We start from the raw sequence: 23,398 nt of genomic DNA on the forward strand, positions 1-23,398 counted from the left end.
CTTAGCTCGTTGAGCCTGTTTCCTCATTTGTAACCCGAGGATAACAGTATTATTTACTTCAATGGGATACTTGAGGGTTTAACAATATAGTACACATAAAGCACTTGGCACATGCATTGATGTGATCAGGAAATTTCATAATACTTGTATAGTAGTTGTTATCTTCCTTATTACAACTCTATCTGGAAATTCTGCTGCAGTTTTCTTGGTATACAGACTGCCGCCCAATAGGCTGGCTAGAGACTAGCAAGCCACTTGCCTCTGTTCACCCAGACCACTCTGGTTTCTGGCTTGTACGTGTGTGTGTTTGCATACATGCTACATTGATCTTTGCTTAATCCAATAGTTTCTGCCATCAGGCTTCAGTTTCTTTGGCTTTCTTTACCTTGCTTTATTCATGGGCAAAACAGAGAAGCTGTTTTAATATTTTGCTGTCTAACCTTTAAAATTATGGTGGAGGGTTCTGACAAAACGTGATCCACTGGAAAAGGGATGGCAAACCACTTCAGTATTCTTGCCTTGAGAACCCCATGAACAGTATGAAAAGGCAAAAAGATAGGACACTGAAAGATGAACTCCCCAGGACAGTAGGTGCCCAATATGCTACTGGAGATCAGTGGAGAATTAATTCCAGAAAGAATGAAGAGACGGAGCCAAAGCAAAAACAACACCCAGTTGTGGGTGTGACTGGTGATGGAAGTAAAGTCTGATGTGTAAAGAGCAATATTGCATAGGAACCTGGAATGTCAGGTCCATGAATCAAGGCAAATTGGAAATAGTCAAACAGGAGATGGCAAAAGTGAACATTGATATTTTAGGAATCAGAAAACTAAAATGGACTGGATGGGTGAATTTGACTCAGATGACCATTATATCTACTATTGTAAGCAAGAATCCCTTAGAAGAAATGGAGTAGCCATCATAGTCAACAAAAGAATCTGAAATGCAGTACTTGGATGAAGTCTCTCGACAGAATGATCTCTGTTTGTTTCGAAGGCAAACCATTGAACATCACAGTAATCCAAGTCTGTGCCCCAACCAGTAATGCTGAAGAAGCTAAAGTTGAATGGTTCTAGGAAGACCTACAAGATCTTCTAGAAATAACATCCAAAAAAGATGTTCTTTTCATTATAGGGGACTGGAATGCAAAAGTAGGAAGTCAAGAGATACCTGGAGTAACAGGCAAATTTGGCCTTGGAGTACAGAATGAATCAGGGCAAAGGCTAACAGAGTTTTGCCAAGAGAACACACTGGTCATAGCAAACACCCTCTTCTAAGAACACAAGAGACGACTCTACACATGGACATCACCAGATGGTCAACACTGAAATCAGATTGACTATATTCTTTGCAGCCAAAGATGGAGAAGTTCTATACAGTCAGCAAAAACAAGACTGGGAGCTGACTGTGGCTCAGACCTTGAATTCCTTATTGCCAAATTCAGATTGAAATTGAATAAAGTAGGGAAAACCACTAGACCATTTAGGTATTACCTAAATCAAATCCCTTATACAGTGGAAGTGACAAATAGATTTAAGGGATAAGATCTGATAGAGTGACTGAAGAACTATGGACAGAAGTTTGTGACATTGAGCAGGAGGCAGAGATCAAGACCATCCCCAAGAAAAAGAAATGCAAAAAGACAAAATAGTGTCTGAAGAGACCTTACAAATAGCTGAGAAAAGAAGAGAAACTAAAGGCAAAGGAGAAAAGGAAAGACACACCCATCTGAATGCAGAGTTCCAAAGAATAGCAAGGAAAGATAAGATAGCCTTCCTCAGCGATCAATACAAAGAAATAATGGAAAACAATAGAATGGGAAAGTCTAGAGATATCTTCAAGAAAATTAGAGATACCAAGGAAACATTTCATGCAAAGATGGACTCAATAAAGGACAGAAATAGTAGGGACATAACAGAAGCAGAAGATATTAAGAAGAGGTGGCAAGAATATACAGAAGATCTATACAAAAAAGATCTTAATGACCCAGATAACCACAACGGTGTGATCACTCACCTAGAGCTGCACAGCCTGGAATGTGAAGTCAAGTGGGCCTTAGGAAGCATCACTATGGACAAAGCTAGTGGAGGTGACGGAAATCCCATTGAGCTATTTCAAATCCTGAAAGATGATGCTGTGAAAGTGCTGCACTCAATATGCCAGCAAATTTGGAAAACTCAGCCGTGGCCACAAGACTGGAAAAGGTCAATTTTCATTCCAACCCCAAAGAAAGGCAATGCCAAAGAATGTTCATACTACTGCACAACTGCACTCATCTCACACGCTAGCATAGTAATTCTCAAAATTCTTCAAGCCAGACTTCAACAGTATGTGAACCGTGAACTTCCAGATGTTCAAGCTGGATTTAGAAAAGGCATAGGAACCAGAGATCAAAGTGCCAACATCTGCTGGATCATCGAAAAAGCAAGAGAGTTCCAGAAAAGCATCTACTTCTGCTTTATTGACTATGCCAAAGCCTTTGACTGTGTGGATCACAACAAGCTGTGTAAAATTCTTGAAGAGATTGGAATACCAGACCACGACTTGCCTCCTGAGAAATCTGTATGCAGGTAAAGAAGCAACAGTTAGAACCGGACATGGAACAACAGACTGGTTCCAAATAGGGAAAGGAATACATCAAGGCTGTATATTGTCACCCTGCTTATTTAACTTATATGCAGAGTACATCATGTGAAATGCCGGGCTGGATGAAGCACAAGCTGGAATCAAGATTGCCAGGAGAAATATCAATAACCTCAGATATGCAGATAACACCACCCTTATGACAGAAAGAGAAGAAGAACTAAAGAGCCTCTTGATGAAAGTGAAAGAGGAGAATGAAAAAGTTGACTTACAACTCAACATTCAGAAAACTAAGATCATGGCATCGGGTCCCATCCCTTCATGGCAAATAGATGGGGAAACAATGGAAACAGTGACAGACTTTATTTTCTTGGGCTCCGAAATCACTGCAGATGGTGATTGCAGCCATGAAATTAAAAGATGCTTGCTCCTTAGAAGGAAAGTTATGACCAACCTAGATAGCATATTAAAAAGCAGAGATATTACTTTGCCAACAAAGGTCCATCTAGTCAAAGCTATAGTTTGTCCAGTAGTCATGTATGGATGTGAGAGTTGGACTATAAAGAAAGCTGAGCATAGAAGAATTGATGCTTTTGAACTGTGGTGTTGGAGAAGACTCTTGAGAGTCTCTTGGACTGCAAGGAGGTCCAACCAGTCAATCCTAAAGGAGATCAGTCCTGAGTGTTTATTGAAAGGACTGATATTGAAGCTGAAACTGCACTACTTTAGCCACCTAATGTTAAAAACTGACTCATTGGAAAAGACCCTGATGCTGGGAAGGATTGAAGGTGGGAGGAGAAGGAATGAAATGGTTGGATGTCATCACCGACTCTATGGACATGAATTTGAGTAAGGTCCAGGAGTTGGTGATGGACAGGGAAGCCTGGTGTACTTCAGTCCGTGGGTTTGCAAAGAGTCGGACATGAATGAGCGACTGAAGTGAACTGAACTGACCCTTTAAAGTTCCCAGCAAAGCAATCATATTTCTGGACCTCCCTTAATTTGTCTCAGTCATCAAACTATTTCATGTCAGACATTACACAGGGAATCAGGTGTCAGTTGGACTAGATGGAAAAAAGTGACCCAACCAGCTGGCAGAATATTTTTGGAGACTTGCCATACTTTAACTATGCCCCTGAAAGTTTTGGAACTTTGACAGTCTTAAAATCACACAGCTTGCCCTCAGTATGTTTACTTTTTCTTTTTTTAGATTAGTCAGAGCAATACAATCAGCATTTGAACTTAAAAACTGAGCCCAAAACATTTTTTGTTGCTAAATACCACTAACATACGTATCTCGGTTAACATGCAACTATAGTGAAGCATCGTTGCATTTACTCCCGAGTGTCCCCACCTCTCTTACATTTCTACTGTCCCCTTTAAAGAGAAATGTGTGTGTTGACATGATATAGTATACAATTCAAATTGTACAACAGGTCATAAAATTAAAAGTGGGCTGCCCACCTCCCTCTCAGAGATAATCAGTTAGTTTCTTGTGTAAAATATACACTTAAACACACAAGATAGCATACATAAATATTCTCAGCCACATTTCCTGGAGAGAATTAACCTCCCTAAGGCATCAGCTGTGTGTAATAAATTAACTTTTCTCCTAGGCATCAGGAAGGGTATTATGTACCATCCTTGGGAGAATTGAAGAAATAATTACAAATAATTTCTGTGTGCTGTATTTCAGATAAGGAACTCTAGCTGAGAAATGCTTTAACAATCTAGTTTGCAGATTATATACATGGATACAATAGAGCTGCTGTCTTCCTCCTACCCATTCTCATCCATTTCCACACTCTTCCTCTTGTACTTTCTTCATTTTGTACTGAGTTATAAGCTGTATACAGTGCACCTATCTTAAATATACAGCATGAAGAGTCTTGTATTTGTGTACACCAGGTAACCACCATTCAGAGGATGATATAGAGCATTTTTATCATCTTCACACCCTCAGAGTCAGCCTCTGGTTCTGTCACTACAATTCATCCTGCCTGTTTTGAAACTTTATATAAACAAGACCATATTTATATTTTCCTTCTTTCCCTCAACATATCAGGGAGATTTTCCATGTTGCTGAGCATATCAGTTATTGTTTTTATTGCTGAGTATTATTTCATTATGTTAATGGATTCACCTGTTGATGGACATTTGGATTGTTTCCAATTTGCAGCTATTTCGAATAAAGCTGCTAGGAACAGATTTCCACGTGTCTTTTGATGGTTATGGGGGAAACACCTGGGAGCAGACTGGATCATAAGATAGGCCTGTGTCTAGCATTAGTGAACTTTACCCAACAGTTTTCCTAAATGGTTGTTCCAACTTTGTTTATTCTTTTTAACAGATGAATAGTTCTTGCCTGGAGAATCCCATGGACGGAGAAGCCTGGTAGGCTGCAGTCCATGGGGTCGCACAGAGTGGGACACGAATGAAGTGACTTAGCAGCAGCAGTATTATATGATTTTTCCATGATTTCTTTAAACTACCCCACTTTTAGTAGAAATATAAGTTGTTTCCAAACATTTGCTATTACAGCATGTTTCAGATATTGTCCTTTTACATAAATCATTTTCACATATACAAGTTTAACTATAGGAAAAATTATAAGAAGAATATTTGCTGGATCCAAGGATATATGCATTTTTAATTTTAGTAAATATGAACTAATTGTCCCTAAAGTGTTTCAACTAGTCAACTGGCAATATTGCACATTGTCTCACCTCACACTCACAGATATAGTATATTATAAACTTTTGAACTTCTCTGTCCAATGCGTATAAATTATAAATTATTTGTGCCTTTCATTTTAGTGTTCCTTATGATAAGTGATATTGAGTGCACTTGTATAAGTTTAGAAAGCATTAGTAGTTCCTTTTCTGTGACTTCTTTTAAAATATACTAATTATTCTTTTGAGTTGCTGGTCTTTTATTGATTTAGGGGAACTCTTTTTATACATTAAAGAGTCTTTTCTCTGTGATGTGCATTACAAACATCTCCCCTCAGGTTGTTGCTTGTCTGCCATCACGGTTAATAACTGAAAGAGCACTTGAAATAGCCTTTATATCAGTTTCCAAAGCATATTACAAAGCTTAAGCCTACCCTTTCTTTCACATCCCACAAGACGGGTCTTGATATTATTAGTGAATAAAAAGTTTATTCTCATCTATGCTTTCAGTGCATTCTATGGATTTTTAAAAATAATCATTCCCTAATGCATACTCCAGAGAACTGAAAGGAAGCCTGTATACAAAAAAGCAATTAGCAGACACATAGAACATGAGCATGGCTGCTATCTTAACAATTTTAGGACAAGTTGCAATCTAGAAAGATTCTGTGTTAGGGTTACTTGTTCAGCTTTGAAAACTGTTTATATGTGGCAATCAGATGCCTTATGCTTCCTTTGGTATGCTATGCTAAGTCGCTTCAGTCGTGTCCAACTCTGTGTGACCCCATAGACGGCAGCCCACCAGGCTCTACCGTCCCTGGGATTCTCCAGGCAAAAATACTGGAGTGGGTTGCCATTTCCTTCTCCAATGCATGAAAGAGAAAAGTGAAAGTGAAGTCGCTCAGTCGTGTCCGACTTAGCGACCCCATGGACTGCAGCCCACCAGGCTCCTCTGTCCATGGATTTTCCAGGCAAGAGTACTGGAGTGGGGTGCCATTGCCTTCTCCGTATGCTTCCTTTAGAGCAGCCCAAAGTAAGAGAGAAACTGATGGTCACAGCACACTGCTCCCAAATTCTTGGTCAGTTTAGAGTATCTCATAAAATGCCCTCAAAATAAGGCATGATTCTAAATAGTTGTATCAGTGAGATGCTTCAGAACGATTAGTCTCATTCCTCAGGATGATTTCTCATCCCCCACTGACCTCTTCCATTAAAATCAAAGCATCGTAAGCTTACAGTGCACTCACTTTCTTCTCCATTAGCTTCTTTGTGGCCAAGTACCATTTATTATTTGTATCAGTTTCCTATTGCTGCCATAACAAATTGCCACAGATTTAGCAGTTAAAAAAATACCCATTTTTTAAAAAAAAATCCTATAGTCCTGCAGGCTAAAAGTCCAGGTCACCATAGTTTGGCTGATTCCTCTGCTTTAAGTATTGTAAGACAGAAATCAGGGTGCAGCAGGGCTATGACTTTTCTGGAGCCTTTGGAGGTGAATCAGTTTCCAAGCTCATTCAGGTGGCTGGCAGAATTCAGTTCCTAGAGAGTGCAGAGGTTGCTGTTTCCTCTCTGGCTATCAGTGAGGAGCTCCTCGCAATTCAGGCCACCTGCTTTCCTGTTTGATTGCCACCCCCCATCTTCAGACCCACAGCAGGGACTGACTCCTCATATTTTGAATCTCTCTGGGTTTCCCCTTCTGTGATACCTTGTTGCAGCTAAAAGAGGTTCTCTGCTTTTAAAGGCCTAGGTGATTAGGTGGACACAACTGGATAATATAAAATCATCTTCCCTTTTAAAGTCTGTAACTCTAATTATGCCTGCAAAATCCCTTTTGCCATGTAAGGTCACATATTCAGAGGTTGTAGGGAGAGGACACAGACATCTTTGAGGGACCATTAATATGCTTACCTTACATATTGTGCTTTTTCCTCCTCTCTCCCTCCTCCCCTTTATTTCTCTCTTTCCTTCTCTTTATTTTCTATTCACAGCATCTAGCACAATGCTGGGTTCATAATGTAAGAAAGTGAATATTGACTAGTTGACTGATCTTTTTAGAATTCTTCATCTTGAGGCTTTAGTCTAAATTCTCAGAATATATATTGAATCCAGAATTTGTCAGCTGGTTTATAAACTGCAAGAATATCAGAGTAGAAAAAACACAAGGGGCTTCTCATTATCTTTCTCCTGCAACCAGGGATGGAGGCCTGCCTGGTCCAGGAGGGTGGCTTTGTGTTTCTTGATCGAAGCAAACACTTAGGGTTATCTGTGCTATGCGGGGTTCTGGGGACAGAATAGATAGAACTCTGCAATAACACAAGCCAAATTTGGACTCACCAGGGTTTTTAGAAAAACAGAGAAGAATATTAGGCACTCGATAGAAAGCACTTTATTTTGGAACAAAGAAATACAGTGGCAGAGGGAAAACTTTAGGTCATTGTTACCTTATCTTTGGTTATGGGGTCTTCTTGGCAGAGAGCAGAGATATCTTTGCATGAGAATTTGATCACAATCTACACAGAGGCAACTGAGAAAGACAAATTCTCACCGTTCCCCAGCAAATTTCAGTAAAGATAAATCCTTATGGTTAAATATTCTCAGTGAAATAAATAAGCATCTCCAAATTTCTTGAGCAAAGTGATTTTGACTAATACTTTAGCTCCCACTTCTTGGTTGGTATAAAGTAAAAGCATTATATCATTATTGCTTTTTTTTTTTTTTCAATGGTAAAAGACTAATTTCAGTTCAGTTCAGTTCAGTTGCTCAGTCGTGTCCAACTCTTTGCAACCCTGTGGACTGCAGCATGCCAGGCTTCCCTGCCCATCACCGACTCCCAGAGCTTACTCAGACTCATGTCCATTGAATCAGTGATGCCATCCAACCATCTCATCCTCTGTCGTCCCCTTCTCCTTCTGTCTTCAATCTTTCCCAGCAACAGGGTCTTTTCCAATGAGTCAGTTCTTCACATCAGGTAGCCAAGGTATTGGAGCTTCAGCTTCAGCATCAGTCCTTCCAATGAATATTCAGGACTGGATTGACTTGTTTGATCTCCTTGTAGTCCTTTAGTTACCTTAAAATACTATTTATATTTATTTTAGAGAATTAGATATTTACTAGAGTTTTTATGTATGTTTACAACACAGTCTTCCCCTGGGCTGCACCTTCCTTGAGCAAAGGATTCATCTTTAACCCAAGAATATAGTACAGTATTGGGCATATAATAGTTTCTTTTTTTTTTTTTAATAAAGGCTCAGAGAGTCAAATGAAAGTTATTTGCGCTGTAACTTGCACACACTACTGTCTGTTGGGTCCCATAACCAGAGACATATGGATGATGTATAAACATAAATGGTAGTTGAAAGAAAATGTGCTTCTGTGTGGTAAAATTCTGGAATTATCAACACTATGTTGACTTTAGTTGAATACAGATAAACATGGAACCTAAAACAGATCATCTGAATATCATTTCTCTGCTATTGATGAGAAAATAAGCAGCAGTAACCATTAGTAACAAGGTAACATTACCTAATCCAAAACTGCTATGTAATGAAACTCAACATCATTTGTGTCCTACCTCGATGATTAATATCAGGAAATGGCAACCGACTCCAGTATTCTTGCCTAGAGAATCCCAGGGATGGGGGCCTGGTGGGCTTCCGTCTGTGGGGTCGCACAGAGTCGGACACGACTGAAGCAACTTGGCAGCAGTAGCAGCAGCAACAAGAAAGATTCATGAAAAGGGACATTTTAGGAAAGTAACATCTTTCAAGTTCTGAGTCAAAAGTTATTCCAGTTAGGGTCTTCTTGGGAATCATAGCAACCCCCTGCTCAGAGGGTGTGATTATAATTTCCATTAAGAACCAGGGGCATCCATTTCGGTGTTTAGTGAGAAACTGTATGAGGTGACTTGGTTTTGCAGCTCTCTGTGTGGGACCAGACTAAGTATGCTCACCAAGTACATAAAGAAGTTCTCCCAAACCGAATGATGATTTGCATATGGCCGCTGAACTTCCAGACTTTCAGAACTAAGAATATTTCTTAAGTAGAGATTGCCCTTTTAAATAAAGCTTTGCATATTAATGATGGGGCATCTCAGAATCATTTCTAAAATTCAGTGAAACAAGCACTGACAAAAATGACAAAGGAATAGTATTTGAAACTACTGAAAAATTAAAAAATAAAAAACCCTCCATCCTGTTATCTCTGGTTGCTTATCAGGAGTGCAGAAGTGAGGAAATGACCAAATAGTGTGATTGAGATAATAATTTTACAAATCATCACAGTTAGAAGGCAAAAAAAGTATTTCATTTAAACAGAAGACTCCACTTATAGATTTTCTTATAATAATTACAGTCTAAGCTTTAAAGCCCAAGGACCTTAGAGTGTTGGAACTAGAAGGGATTTGGAGTACTTTCCAGTCCAAATCCCTTGTGTTATAGGTCATGGAATTCCTGAAGTGAAGTGAAAGTTGCTCAGTCTTCTCTGACTCTTTGTGACCCCATGGAATTCTCCAGGCCAGAATACTGGAGTGGGCAGCCTATCCCTTCTCCAGGGAATCTTCCTGACCCAGGAATCGAACCAGGGTCTCCTGCATTGCAGGCAGATTCTTTACCAACTGAGCTGTCAGGCCTCTAAAACTTTTTCTAATGACAGTATTTTATAGTGGCATTTATAACAACCTATAAATTAAACTATTTTAACAGCTGATAATTTATTTTTAAATTATTCTGTAATCATGATTCTTTTGCTTTAATTTTTTAGCTAAAACTGGTCATGAAGAATGTTTTTAGATATTTTGACATAATTTTGATTCATATAAGAAGGATAGGGAAATACTAAATATTGATGGCACAGTAAAATCCTGCCTCTCACATGTCCAACTGCTTTAAATATGTATGTATTACATATACACGTAAAAGAGTGTGAAGCCTCCAGTCAGACAGTCCTGCTTTCAAATGCTGTCATGTAGTAACTGTGTGATCCCAGCAAATTATTTACTCAGTAATCCCACATCTGTTAAAATGAGTTAAAAATGCCTGACTCAAAGAATTTTGTGAAGTTTAAGGGGAATTATGCAGGAGAATGGACCTAACACAGTACCTCTCAAAACACATAGCTGAATAGCTGCTTCTTTCATTCCTTCCCTCCACAATCATTTATCTGTCTTTACCTACTATTTAAGTACATTCTGCATCATTTCGTGATTTCTAAATAGATTAGTCCTATTCTAATAGCTATGCATTCTAACAGTCATGTCTGACTCTTTGCGACCCCATGGACTGTAGCCTTCCAGGCGCCTCTGTCCGTGGAATTCTCCAGGCCAGAATACTGGAGTGGGTAGCCATTCCCTTCTCCAGGGGATCTTCCCAACCCAGGGACCAAACCCAGGTATTCTGCATTGCAGGTGGATTCTTTACCATCTGAGCTGCAAGGGAAGTTCCCTAATAGCTATAGCAAACACATTTTTTTTTAACATTTGTCAGACTTTATTTTTTGGGCTCCAAAATCACTGCAGATGGTGACTGCAGCCATGAAATTAAAAGACGCTTACTCCTTGGAAGGAAAGTTATGACCAACCTAGATAGCATATTCAAAAGCAGAGACATTACTTTGCCAATAAAGGTCCGTCTAGTCAAGGCTATGGCTTTTCCTGTGGTCATGTATGGATGTGAGTGTTGGACTGTGAAGAAAGCTGAGCACCAAATTGATGCTTTTGAACTGTGGTGTTGGAGAAGACTCTTGAGAGTCCCTTGGACTGCAAGGAGATCCTACCAGTCCATTCTGAAAGAGATCAGCCCTGGGATTTCTTTGGAAAGAATGATGCTAAAGCTGAAACTCCAGTACTTTGGCCACCTCATGCGAAGAGTTGACTCATTGGAAAAGACTCTGATGCTGGGAGGGATTGGGGGCAGGAGGAGAAGGGGACGACAGAGGATGAGATGGCTGGATGGCATCACTGACTCGATGGACGTGAGTCTGAGTGAACTCCAGGAGTTGGTGATGGACAGGGAGGCCTGACGTGCTGCGATTCATGGGGTCGCAAAGAGTCGGACACGACTGAGCGACTGAACTGAATTGAACTGGATAAGAAAAATAAATTTAAATACTTTTGTTCTTTAGGTGAAAACAGATTTTTCTATATTAAATATTTCTTTCCTGGCAGAAGAAAAAGTTGCCATGTATGAGTTTTGGAGAATACTTTGAAAGTAGTCATTCAAGTCACGTTATAGGACTTTTTTCTGTTGCTTTCCCAGGGAGAGGGGATAATTGCGAATAATTCATTATTTTTCCTTCCTGAAGTCTAGACAAATTAACATCAACTTCATTTCAACTTTGGCACTAAATCAAACTTGAGCTTGCTATGGTTAAGGAGTAAGAAAAATAATTTTAACACCTCAAATGAATTATAAAGCTAACAGCTGCCTTTAGAGCCTAAAGAAAGAAACTAGTTTGCTTTTATAACTCTCCACAGGTTCTGTGCATATTTGAAGTTGAATATTGGTAATTTATTAAACATTTAGTAAAACTTCATTCTCTTGAATCAGTTGACCACTTAAAACTCTATTTTTGAAGAAAACGTGTGCTATTTTGTATTTATACATTAAGCAGATATTTTACCTTCTTTTTATGGTTTTATGTCAGACATCAGGGATCCAAAAATCAAAAGTAATAACCCTCAGTCTGGTGATAAGACAAGCAGACATGGTGGTCTTACAATACAACATAGCACGTACTAAATTAGAACAATCGTGCCTTTCTGGTCTCATCTTTATTACTCTTTCCTCTACCTCACTACCCTCTAGTTATCTCAATCACACTTTTCCTCTCCTTGAACACACCCACTGATCTATGCCTCAGTACTTTTGCACTTGCCTCCCACCCCCCATAGGGATGTGTATTCTCCATGTCTTTCAATTGCTGGCTCTATTTCATTATTCAGGTCTTAGCTCAAGTGTCAACTTTGTCCCCAATCTTTACCACATCGTTTTTTAAGTCTTTATCTAAAAATGCCTTGCTTACTAATTTTTTATTTATATCTTGAATATGTAATTGTAATTGTAGAATTAAATTCCATAAGACAGTTCCTGGTCTATCTTGTTCATGGCTCTATCTCCAGTGCCTAGCCCTCTGCCTTGCTCATAGTAAGCAGATACTCAATAAATATTTATTGAATCAAGTGAAGGGTGCCATGAGGAGTAACTGGGGCCATCAGGCAAACTTCACAGAGAGGGTAATGCTTGAGGCTTGAAAGATCATATTTAAAATATGGGATTAACACCCAAATTGGGGATTGTTTAGAAGAGGGATTTCTGGAAGTGTGACCATTTGCATAAACAGAACAGAAGATGGTCCCATACTTCCAAGACAATAACTTCAGTTTTGGATAAGGTGAGTTTATGATGCCTATGAGTCATTCAGGTAGGGATGTGCCGTGGACACTTAGACAAAGGAGAAAAGATCTGTCTTGGAGACAGAGGTTTCTGCTACTTTTTTACCTTGTAAAGCTACTCAGGACAGTTGCCAGTGAACTACTCCTAAGCATAAATCTTTCAGGGACTGCTTTAATAATTTTTCTATAATTAGCAGCACATTTTGTGAAAATTACTGCAAATAGGGTGAAGCCAAACTGAAATATAAAGCTAGAGTTTTAAAAGCTTAACTTTTGTTTATCTCATTAACTTGTCTTATAAGAATATATTCATATATTTTTAGCCTAACTAAAGTTTATTCGTATATTTTCATTTATTTTGTATTCATATATTTTAAGCCTAACTCAGGTTGAAGCATCAAAATTCCTGACTGCATTCCATTTAAACATCATCAATTTAGACTTTGTTCACGTGTGTCCTTGAATCCCTGGGGGTAGGGGAGAAGTTTAAAGTATATTGAAACTTATGAAAATTTGACAAAAAGAATTCAGGACATTTTAAACTACAAAACTATAAAAAGTAAATTTGTTGACAGAAGGAACAAAGAAGTTTCTGAACTTAGCAACCAATGAAGAATTACCATTTGTATGATTTGTGACAGAAAGAAATTTTCTTCCCTTGTCCAGCTCTTTGAAGGAAAAAGCCCTTCCCCACCCGTTTCCTGGACCTTCAGCTCTTCTCTCCCACCCGGAAGGACGCCTGACTCCTTGGAGGAGAAGTCAGTAGACTGCTCATCTGAACTTGAGGTTGTGAAGAGGGAGCACCAGAACTCCAAGGGGGATGAGAGGAGGAGGAGCAAGAGAGGCCAAGAGTTAAGAGTGCCTCCTAGACGAGGGAAGCGGGGGAGACCCAAGCAGAGAGGCTTTCAGATGTCCGTCGAGGGGGATTCGTGTGTAGGAGGCAACTGAAGATACACAGCAGAGAACCACCTTGTGCCACCCTCTGCACTTGTGATCTTGATTGTCTAAACCTAAGAATTCTCTCTCTGAAATTGAAAGTGAAGTCGCTCAGTTGTGTTCGACTCTTTGCGACCCCATGGGCAGTAGCCTGCACCAGGATCCTCCGTCCATGGGATTTTCTAGGCAAGAGTACTGGAGTGGGTTGCCATTTCCTTCTCCAGGGAATCTTCTCGACCCAGGAATCGAGCCGAGGTCTCCCGCATTGTAGACAGACGCTTTACCATCTGAGCCACCAGGGAAGTCCCTGGTGAGTGTTTAATTGAGTGTTTAACACTTTCAGCCCTTCAGGGCATAGTTAAGGGATTACAGCTGGATGCTTTAAGGCTCTGATCTTTTGGTGCAAAATGAGGCAAGGATGCAAATGAAGACCTGGCAGTTTTTCTTGAACTCTTCATATTTCAGCTTCCTAATATGCACATGCTCAGAAGTCTCAGGAAAGTCTCACAGGACTTCCCAATCACATAGTCAAATTTTCACTGTTTTATTATGATGCCTTCCAGAATCAGCAAAAATAAAACTTTACACTTTTAAAAAATGATTAGAACATATTTTTAAACTCTAACAAGGTGTTTAATTTAGAATGAAAGAACAAAAACACATACTGCCAAAACCAAGATGAACCTGAGGTTATGAAATCTGTGTGCTTTTACAACAATAGGCATGTAAATGAGTATATGTGTGTGGTATGGGTGGAGAGCTGGGGAAGAGAACCTTAGTTTTTCAGTTCTGTTTTCTGACAATATGTTATTACCAGTATTTGGTGGAGTAACTGGTACATGATGTCATTCAAAACCATTTGCAAAATAAGTTAATCATTTCAGAGAATCTCACACTGTTTTAGGGCCAGTTTACATGTCTTTTTTACAAGTTGTTCTCCCTGTAGAACCATGTCATTTCTGTAAATTGCCAGAATTTACAGGATAGAAGAAGGAAGATGAGTTGGTGTAAAGATCAAAAGAAGCCAGAAAGTTGGGCTAAGAAATTCATTTTGATATTTGGCAAAACTAATACAATTATGTAAAGTTTAAAAATAAAATAAAATTGGAAGAAAAAAAAAAAAAAGAAATTAAGGGGAGTCAAGAAGTGAAGGACTAACCGGTGTCTGTTGAGTCTGGAAATTTCTAGGCCTCTGTGCCCAGCAGAGGAAGTACAAGAGCATGATGATTAAGAGACAGAACTCTAGAGTCAGACTTCTTGAGTTCAAATCCCAGCTCTACTCTTTACAGTACATTAAGTAGTTGGCTGACTTTCTCTCCACCTCAGGTTTTCATCTGTGAAGTGAGGATACTGTTGCTCCAGCACTGACACAAGGTCTCTGTAAGCTGACTCCCTGCCCGTGGGGAATGCTTGCTTCCAAGTGCTGGTCTCTGAGTAATGGAGGGTTTTTGGTGAAAAGTAACGCAGTCCAGTCATGATTTAGATAGTCCAGTGCTACTAAGGGACTTCTTTCAATATTTTTGCCTTCTTTCTCATGTTAAATAGGAATAACACAATCTGTTTCTTGAACCTTATAGGATATATTTTGGAAGATTTTCACAAGATGATAAAGAACAACAAAACATGTGACAGTGTTATTTTTAAGTTCAAACACTTTCATCATACTCTGCCTGTGTATTCCCATGTATTCCAGGGCACCACAGCATCTGATGCCTGAAAATTATGGCAAGAGTTTACCTTCTTGAGTATCTCCACAAGGAGAGGAAGTAAATCACTCCAATTTTTTAAAAAGAAGAACCTCATACTAAAGACAAAAAGCCTTCGGGCTTCTAGTCAGCTGTTTCTCTCTTTGGTCAGCCTCGTCCTTCCATCTCCACTCTCCGTGACTGGTCAGGTGAGAAGGGCGATGAGGCGAGGAAGGTGCCCCAAACTACAACCCTGGGCATCTCAGGTGCGGTTGAATCCTGAGGTCTGAGGGTGACCACCCACCTGAGATGACAGAGCTTGGTTTAGCTATCAAGGCATTTAATTTCAAAACTAGATTTAGTATGTATGGAATTTGGTTTTAACCATGGCACAATAGCAAGGGATATTTAAGTCTGGAGACCTTTTCTTGTTACTCCATGTCTTAAATAAGGTGAGTGCTACCTTCATATGGTAGTATATGTTCTGTCAGCTTTTTAGAGCAGATTTCTGCATTTTCCCAGTGTTAGAGAGAGTATCCATTGATAAATCAATGTTAAAATTCACAATTTCCCATGGGAAAAAAAAAACAAAAAACATTCTTCTTTGTTAAGGTTAGTTAGCTAACACACACACATGCTCACTGGGATCTTTAAAATAAATTCCCTATACTTGTTTTGGAACAGCATTTACCACTCATATTATTTTTAAGGTTTTACACCACCATTCAGATAAGTTTGAAGGCAAGCAGAAGGCTAATTTTAAAATATGTTTTATATGGGTCTGTTTTGCATAGCAGGATAATCTGAATAAATCTTCCTTTGAGACATTCCTTCCATTTATCTCTCTTGTTTCTACAACAGCCAGCTTGTTCTTCACCTACAGGAGGGATAACAACATTTCCAGATGTTGGACAAAATACAAGATTGAGAGAACCATGGTCTTCAAAAGTTATTCATCTCTTACATTTGTCTTTTATCTCTCAAATGCTATGTTCATCATTATGTTTGATAGAGTGATGTAAATTAGAAGTTATCCTATATCCACTTTACATTCAGATTTCACATCTTCCTAAATGTAAATCTATTTTTCTTCCTTTCATTGCCAATGTCCCCAACATCGATCGCTCGGTTCTTATCTTGTGTTCCTTCCTGAGACTTACTGAGTTCTCAAATGTGAAGGCACTTTTCTGAACTTACTTTCAGTGTAGGTTCGTCGGTGGTGGAGTGAAGGATCCTCATCTGTGCTGCCTTCAGCAGCTGTGTAAATACAGCTGGAAACTTGCAAGTGGACAGTGTTGATTGTAAGTTGGCTTCCTTATGTGTTTTGGAATGCTGTTCTGAGAACCACGAACCCTCGATTTCAGATGAGCCTTCACGGCTGCAACTTTCATATACATATTTAGTGTAACTTTCTGGGTTTGGACAAACCCTTGCCCTTAGTAGACATGTTATTCATTAGGCCTAGGCTTCTTCTTGGATTTTCTATTGATATTTTACAATATCCTGAAACTGATAACAAATAGAAATCTTACAAATCCTTTACTATCCTGGATGCTTAGTATCATGTGGGTGTATTAATCTGTTAGGGCTGCAATAACAAAATACCACAGACGGGGTGGCTTAAACAACAGCAGTTTATTTTCTCATAAATCTGGCGATCAAGGTGTCAGCAGAGTTGGTTTCTTTCAAGATAATCTCCTTGACTCATAGATGGAGCACCTTCTCCCAGCATCTGTACATCTGTACACGGTCTTTATTTTGTGTGTGCACCTGGGTCTGAGGGCTTCCCTGGTGGCTCAGACAGTAAAGCGTCCGCCTGTAATGCGGGAGACCTAGGTTCAATCCCTGGGTCGGGAAGATCCCCAGGAGAAGAAAATGGCAACCCACTCTAGTACTCTTGCCTGGGAAATTCCATGGGCGGAAGAGCCTGATAGGCCACAGTCCATGGGGTCGCAAAGAGTCGGACACGACTGAGCTAGTTCACTGGTTCACTGGTTCACGGGTCTTAATTTCCTTCTTATAAGGACGCAAGTCACACTGGATTAGGGCCTACTCTTGTGAGGTATTTTACCATACATGCTCAGGCACTAAGTCATGACCAACTTTTGCAACCCCATGGACTGTAGTCCACCAGGATCCTCTGTCCATGGGATTTCCCAGGCAAGAATACTGGAGTGGGTTGCCATTTCCTTCTCCAGGGGATCTTCCCGATCCAGGAATTGAAGCCATATCTCCTGTGTCTCATGCATTGGCAGGCAGATTCTATACCAGTGAGCCACCAGGGAAGCCCCATTTCACCTTAATCATCTCTTTAAAGACCCTGTCACCAAATATAGTACCATTATGAGACACCAGGGGTCAGGACTTCAATATCTGAATTTTGGAGGGGACACAATCATAGGACATAGCACATCATAGGAGGGATGCATGAGGGAAAGGGAGGTTGTGGTAGGAAAATTATTCAAAGCTTGCTGTTGGGCTACTGAATGTATGAGTTCTATGCTCAACAGGTACAAAGATGAGCTCATTTCACTTCCTTCTCTTCCCAGATCCACTTTTCTTGTATTTCCTATTTCAGGAGGAACCATCATCATCTAAGCAGTCATAGAGCTAGAAACCTGGAATCATCTTGGATTCTTTTCTCCAGCTAATCCCCATTACTCTGTTAAACCCCTCATGAATTGTGTGATTCTGCCTTGGAGAAGGCAATGGCACCCCACTCCAGTACTCTTGCCTGGAAAATCCCATGGATGGAGGAGCCTGGTAGGCTACAGTCCATGGGGTCGATAAGAGTCAGACACGACTGAGCGACTTCACTTTCACTTTTCACTTTCATGCATTGGAGAAGGAAATGGCAACCCACTCCAGTGTTCTTGCCTGGAGAATCCCAGGGATGGGGGAGCCTGGTGGGCTGCCGTCTAATGGGGTTTCACAGCAGCAGCAGCCTTGGAATGTAATTTGACTTCCACCCTCAACTCCTTTCCCATGGTCTCTATCTTAATTGGGGATATTTATAATTAGTCACCTGGAATACTAAATCCCCTCATTTATCTTATTTCCCCAATTCTGCCCTTTCTCCCTACTAAAATTTATCCTCCAAACTGCTCTAATACTTTAACCAACAAAGGTCCATATAGTCAAAGCTATGGATGTGAGAGTTGGCGCATAAAGAAAGCTGAGCACTGAAAAATTGATGCTTTTGAACTGTGGTGTTGGAAAAGACTCTTGAGAGTCCATTGGACTACAAGGAGATCCAAGCCTAAAGGAAATCAGTCCTGAATATTCATTGGAAGGCTGATGCTGAAGCTGAAGCTCCAATACTTTGGCCACCATATGCAAGAACTGACTTATTGGAAGAGACCTTGGTGCTGGAAAAGATTGAAGACAGGAGGAAAAGGGGACAACAGAGGATGAGATGGTTGGATGGCATCACCAACTCGATGGACATGAGTCTGAGCAAACTCTGGGAGTTGGTAATGGACAGGGAAGACTGGTGTGCTGCAGTCCATGGGGTCACAAAGAGTTGGACACTTCTGAACTGAATTGAACTAAGGGAAGAAATCTGGTCATGTCAATTTTAGATTAAATTTCATCAATAGTTCTATATTGCCTTAAGCATGGAATTCAAATTTCTTAGTTCTAACATGCAATATAATTACTTCCCTTCAGTCTGTTGGTCACATGCTCACATCTGGGTGAGCATTATTATATCCAGGCAATTCAATACACCGATTGGCTAAAATAATTAGTATCTACTCTTTAGGGTCACCTTCCCTGGAATCTGAGCGACTGAACTCCCTGGAATCATGGGCTGTATGGGAGAAGAATGGGGACCATGACAAAATCAGGGTTTCATTAAGAATGTGGAAAAGGAAAGAGACAATGGTGTCAGGCAGGTAATCAAAAATGTCTTTAGTCTGTCCCTTCATAGAATTTGCAGCCTAGTGGTGAAGACAGAAAAATAAAGTAAAAGTTACAGGGCAGTATGATAAGAACATTTATAGAGTTTTGTACAGGGTGCATATTGAGCAGGAAGGTTCCTTTCTAAATTAAACCAGGGCTTCAGAGAAGATTTCCTAAAGGAGGAGATACACAACCCAAATTTGTGAAAAATGAGCAGGAGTTAACACACTAAAGAAGAGGGAAGAGGCACTGTGGCAGCAGGAGCCACAAGTGAAAAGACTAGAGTCATGCAGGACTCACTGGGGAGCACCATTTGGGTGGACCAGAGAGGAACTAGAGATGAGGCCAGAAGCAAAGGTGGGACAAACCACCATATGTCATGTAAGTTTTACTCTATAAAGTTCCCTGGAGTACTTCTATTATAGCCTATGAAGCTACTGTGTATGTAATGCTAACTAAATGCTAAACATGGTATGCAGTTCTACCTAATACAGCACACTGGGTTTAGAATGTAAACCCCAACTTAAAGATGAAGAAACTCAGACTAAAGGGTTAAACAATTTATCCAGGGTCATATATGCTTGGCTGGAACTGCGTTTATACACAACTTTTCACTTAGAATTCAAACTCACCTAACTTATTATATAAAGCAATGAGGGGCTTAAAAATAGTTTTCTTGCAGGAATATATATTTGAATATATGAAGATACATTCAATAACTATATATCTAAGAGAGATTGAAGGAAAACCTATATATAAAGCACATCTTCTCCTTTGACCAAGTCCTCTGATGGGCTCTTCTTTTGCATACATGTTAGAAATACAATACAGCAATCAGGTTCTTATGCACGATTCTTCTGTCAGTGACTGTCAACAGTCATTGATCAAATATTGTAGAGAGCAATATTGAACAGGAACCCGGAATGTTATGTCCATGAATCAAGGCAAACTGGAAGTGGTCAAACAGGAGGTGGCAAGTGTGAATACTGACATTTTAGGAATCAGTGAACTAAAATGGACTGGAATGGGTGAATTTAACTCAGATGACCATTATATCTACTACTGTGGGCAAGAATCCCTTAGAAGACACGGAGTAGCCATCATGGTCAACAATAGAGTCTGAAATGCAGTACTTGGATGCAATCTCAAAAACGACAGAATGATCTCTGTTCATTTCCAAGGCAAACCATTCAATATCACGGTAATCCAAGTCTATGCCCCAACAAGTAAAACTGAAGAAGCTGAAGTTGAACAGTTCTATGAAGACCTACAAGAACTTCTAGAACTAACATCCAAAAAAGATGTCCTTTACATTACAAGGGACTGGAACGCAAAAGGAGTAAGTCAAGAGATACCTGGAGTAACAGGCAAATTTGGCCTTGGAGTATGAAACAAAACAAGCCGAAGGTTAACAGAGTTTTTCCAAGAGAATGCACTGGTCATAGCAAACACCCTCTTCCAACAACACAACAGAAGACTCTACACATGGACATCACCAGATGGTCAATACCAAAATCAGATTGATTATATTCTTTGCAGCCAAAGATGGAGAAGCTCTATACAGTCAGCAAAAACAAGACTGGGAGCTGACTATGGCTCAGACCATGAACTCCTTATTGCCAAATTCAGACTTAAATTGAAGAAAGTAGGGAAAACCACTAGACCATTCAGTTATGACCTAAATCAAATCCCTTATGATTATACAGTGGAAGTGACAGATAGAGTCAAGTGATTAGATCTGATAGAGTGCCTGAAGAACTATGGATGGAGGTTTGTGACGTTATACAGGAGGCAGGGATCAAGACCATCCCCAAGAAAAAGAAATGAAAAAAGGCAAAACGGTGTCTGAGGAGGCCTTACAAATAGCTGGGAAAAGAAGAGAAACTAAGGGCAAAGGAGAAAAGAAAAGATATACCCATCTGAATGCAGAGTTCCAAAGAATAGCAAGGAGAGATAAGAAAGCCTTCCTCAGCGATCAATGCAAAGAAATAGAGGAAAACAATAGAATGGGAAAGACTAGAGATCTCTTCAAGAAAATTAGAGATACCAAGGAAACATTTCATGCAAAGATGGGCACAATAAAGGACAGAAATGTTATGGACCTAACAGAAGCAGAAGATATTAAGAAGAGGTAGCAAGAATATACAGAAGAACTATACAAAAAAGATCTTCATGACCCAGATAACCATGATGGTGTAATCACTCACCTAGAGCCAGACCTCCTGGAATGCGAAGTCAAGTGGGCTTTAGGAAGCATCACTATGAACAGAGCTAGTGGAGGTGATGGAAATCCCATTGAGCTATTTCAAATCCTGAAAGATAATGCTGTGAAAGTGCTGCACTCAATATGCCAGCAAATTTGGAAAACTCAGCCGTGGCCACAGGACTGGAAAAGGTCAATTTTCATTCCAACCCCAAAGAAAGGCAATGCCAAAGAATGCTCAAACTACTGCACAACTGCACTCATCTCACACGCTAGTATAGTAATTCTCAAAATTCTTCAAGCCAGGCTTCCACAGTATGTGACCTGTGAACTTCCAGATTTCAAGCTGGATTTAGAAAAGGCATAGGAACCACAGATCAAAGTGCCAACATCTGCTGGATCATCGAAAAAGCAAGAGAGTTCCAGAAAAGCATCTACTTCTGCTTTATTGACTATGCCAAAGCCTTTGACTGTGTGGATCACAACAAACTGTGTAAAATTCTTGAAGAGATTGGAATACCAGATCACTTGACCTGCCTCCTGAGAAATCTGTATGCAGGTAAAGAAGCAACAGTTAGAACCGGACATGGAACAACAGACTGGTTCCAAATAGGAAAAGGAGTACGTCAAGGCTGTATATTGTCACTCTGCTTATTTAACTTCTATGCAGAGTACATCATGCAAAATGCTGGGCTGGATGAAGCACAAGCTGGAATCAAGACTGCTGGGAGAAATATCAATAACCTCAGATACACAGATGACACCATCCTTATGGCAGAAAGCAAAGAAGAATTAAAGAACCTCTTGATGAAAGTGAAAGAGGAGAGTGAAAAAGTTGGCTTAAACCTCCACATTCAGAAAACCATGATCATGGCATTTGGTCCAATCACTTCATGGGAAATATATGCGGAAATAATGGAAACAGTGACAGATTTTATTTTGGGGAGCTCCAAAATCACTGCAGATGGTGACTGCAGCTGTGAAATTAAAAGACACTTGCTCCTTTGAAGAAAAGCTATGACCAACCTAGACAGCATATTAAAAAGCAGAGATATTACTTTGCCCAGTCAGCCTAGTCAAAGCTATGGTTTTTCCAGTAGTCATGTGTGGATGCGAGAGTTGGACTATAAAGAAAGCTGAGCACTGAAGTATTGATTCTTTTGAACTGTGGTGCTGGAGAAGACTCATGAGAGTCCCTTGGACTTCAAAGAGATCCAACCAGTCCATCCTAAAGGAAATCAGTCCTGAATATTCATTGAAAGGACTGATGCTGAAGCTGAAACTCCAAAATTTGATGACCTAATAGGAAGAAGTGACTCATTGGAAAAGACCCTGATCCTGGGAACGATTGAAGGCGGGAGGAAAAGGGGATGACAGAAGATAAGATGGTTGGATGGCATCACCGACTCAATGGACATGAGTTTCAGTAAGTTCCAGGAGTTGGTGAATGGACAGGGAAGCCTGGCATGCTGCAGTCCATGGGGGTACAGAGTCGGACACAACTGAGGAGCTGAACTGAACTGAACTGATAGATCAAATGTTTTAGTTCATGCTCTCTTCCCAGTGAACTGTATGGCCTGCTATATCTTCCTCATTGGTTCCCTTGGCCCCATCAAAGAGTCATCTGACCCCAGATGTCAGAATATCCCTGAAATTGAGGCATTTCAGTTTGTCAGTGTTTGTATGAGTTTGTTTCCTAACTGTTAGTGGTGGCGGGATGAATATATGCCCTAAGTAATGAACCATACAGAAGCAAAGGACATAAACCATGATTGGGAAAGAGGTGGGGTGATAAAACTAGAATGTTAGATTGCGGTCACATTGTGGCAAGTTTTAAGTAGAAGAGTAAGTATGTATGGTCTTTGTACTATAATGGAGCAGGGATTAAAAAGTATTTCAGGAGAGCAGATCTACCATGTCACCCACAGGATAGATGGGAGCGGTACTGAGCATGATAGCCAGGAGCAAGTGAAACAGCTGTTGCTACATTTCTTGGGTGAGGTGACATGGTGGGTGCCCCTATGCATGT

The 23,398-nt window shown here is 40.1% G+C and overlaps 1 pseudogene; it reads right to left on the reverse strand.

Annotated features, from left to right (window-relative positions):
- The window catches only part of LOC133255477 (protein NipSnap homolog 2-like), a 90,960-nt pseudogene that overhangs the window by 65,537 nt on the left and 2,025 nt on the right, over positions 1-23,398 (reverse strand).

Source organism: Bos javanicus, chromosome 10, assembly GCF_032452875.1.
Source record: "Bos javanicus breed banteng chromosome 10, ARS-OSU_banteng_1.0, whole genome shotgun sequence".
Lineage (NCBI taxonomy): Eukaryota > Metazoa > Chordata > Mammalia > Artiodactyla > Bovidae > Bos > Bos javanicus.